A 2,466-nucleotide genomic window follows, 5' to 3' on the forward strand; every position below is an offset into this window, starting at 1 on the left:
TTAACACATACGAATGTGTTCAAATAATCATAAACAATTTTCGTAGACTCTACTAGGACTTCTTCATTGCTCAATCTTCAATCATCAACTCTACTTCAACTCGATTGGTGATGGAAATACCAGACGATGAGACAACTTTGAGAATTTCACCAATCGTTCCATCATCATGCCAAAACGTACTTTAGACGTACCGTACTCCTCTAAACGTACTTTTATTTCATAAGACATACTCTAAAGGCAAGATACCACACTTACGATATCTTCTGATAGGTGTCATCCACTATCATAAGCCTTTTTCATTTCCTCCATTTACTCAATTTCTCTACGAGTCTTCACCATGACCTCTTGTACATCCAAGCAGACATTTGGTGTACCAAGCGAGAATTTTAAGATAAGAAAGCTTTAATTACGATAAACGTATAAATCTCCTTATCACTCCGAAACGTTTACATGCTAGTTCTAATATCGTAGTCATACGCTTAGAATCCTACACACATAAGGTTTCCAGATTCGGTCGGCAACAGACCATAGATCCGAACAAATAATAGCATCAATATAGCTATCACACAAAACATTTAGCACATAAAAGCTTTTTAGGCATCATTCCTAGAATAAACTAGTGCTTGTGTCAATTTAGGTGTACTACCTAACATATTTTAGACACACTCCTCACAATCATTACTTAGTAATCTAAGTTTAAGTCTAGAAATTTTCCTACAATTTCCTAGTTCGCTTAAACTAATGCTCTGATACCAACTGTAACATCCCCCTCTGGCACGTATCACAATATTGTCCGCTTTTGGCCACGCGGCACGAGGACTTCCCAGGGGGTCACCCATCCTGGTACTACTCCCGCCCGAGCACGCTTAACTGCAGAGTTCTTATGGGATCTGCTGCCCTCACGGCTTTAAAACGCGTTGTGATAGGGAAGGTATCCACACCCCTTATAAGGAATGCTTAGTTCTCCTTCCCAGACGATGTGGGATCAGATCTAACCCACTTTCGGGTCGATGTGTTCGACGAGGAAGTCGAACCCTATAATGGGGGGTGAAAGTGGGTTAGATCTGATCCCACATCGTCTGGGAAGGAGAACTAAGCATTCCTTATAAGGGGTGTGGATACCTTCCCTATCACAATGCATTTTAAAGCCGTGAGGGCAGCAGATCCCATAAGAACTCTGCAGTTAAGCGTGCTCGGGCGGGAGTAGTACCAGGATGGGTGACCCCTGGGAAGTCCTCGTGCCGAGTGGCCAACAGCGGACAATATTGTGATACGTGTCAGAGGGGGATGTTACAAATGGTATCAGAGCCAGGGCACGGGTCGATGTGTTCGACGGCGATGTCGAACCCTATAATGGGGGGTGAAAGTGGGTTAGATCTGATCCCACATCGTCTGGGAAGGAGAACTAAGCATTCCTTATAAGGGGTGTGGATACCTTCCCTATCACAATGCATTTTAAAGCCGTGAGGGCAGCAGATCCCATAAGAACTCTGCAGTTAAGCGTGCTCGGGCGGGAGTAGTACCAGGATGGGTGACCCCCTGGGAAGTCCTCGTGCCGAGTGGCCAACAGCGGACAATATTGTGATACGTGTCAGAGGGGGATGTTACAAATGGTATCAGAGCCAGGGCACGGGTCGATGTGTTCGACGGCGATGTCGAACCCTATAATGGGGGGTGAAAGTGGGTTAGATCTGATCCCACATCGGCTAGGAAGGAGAACTAAGCATTCCTTAAAAGGGGTCTGGATACCTTCCTTAACACAACACGTTTTAAAGTCGTGAGGGCAGCAGATCCCATAAGAACTCTACAGTTAAGCGTGCTCGGGCGGGAGTAGTACCAGGATGGGTGACCCCCTGGGAAGCCCTCGTACCGAGTGGCCAAAAGCGGACAATATTGTGATACGTGCCAAAGGGGGATGTTACAAATGGTATCAGAGCCAGGGCACGGGTCGATGTGTTCGACGAGGACGAAGAACCCTATAATGGGGGGTGAAAGTGGGTTAGATCTGATCCCACATCGTCTGGGAAGGAGAACTAAGCATTTCTTATAAGGCGTGTGGATACCTTCCTTATCACAACGCGTTTTAAAGCCGTGAGGGCAGCAGATCCCATAAGAACTCTGCAGTTAAGCGTGCTTGGGCGGGAGTAGTACCAGGATGGGTGACCCCCTGGGAAGTCCTCGTGTCGAGTGGTCTAAAGCGGACAATATTATGATACGTGCCAGAGAGGGATGTTACATCTGCCCCTGCTGCTATCAGAGCTACTGAGAGCCGGTCAGTGAATGTCGAGGCACCGAAGGCACGAGGAAGAGCCTTTCAGTTGACCGCGGAGGAGGCCTGCACAGCGCCCGATGTCGTGGCTGGTATGTATTCTTTCGTGTATTTATTTTGATGTTGATATATTGTGCTTATATTATGTTATGCGTAGGTACTTTTCTTGTGAGTTCTGTACCTGCCTTGGTGTTATT

At 46.7% G+C, this 2,466-nt stretch overlaps 2 pseudogenes; one reads left to right on the forward strand and one right to left on the reverse strand.

The window, feature by feature from the left end:
* Positions 1–802: 802 nt before the first annotated feature.
* Positions 803–920, reverse strand: LOC128134021 (5S ribosomal RNA; annotated as a pseudogene).
* A 1,154-nt stretch (positions 921–2,074) lies between these two features.
* Positions 2,075–2,192, forward strand: LOC128134025 (5S ribosomal RNA; annotated as a pseudogene).
* Positions 2,193–2,466: the final 274 nt, after the last annotated feature.

This window comes from Lactuca sativa, chromosome 4, assembly GCF_002870075.4.
Source record: "Lactuca sativa cultivar Salinas chromosome 4, Lsat_Salinas_v11, whole genome shotgun sequence".
Classification (NCBI taxonomy): domain Eukaryota; kingdom Viridiplantae; phylum Streptophyta; class Magnoliopsida; order Asterales; family Asteraceae; genus Lactuca; species Lactuca sativa.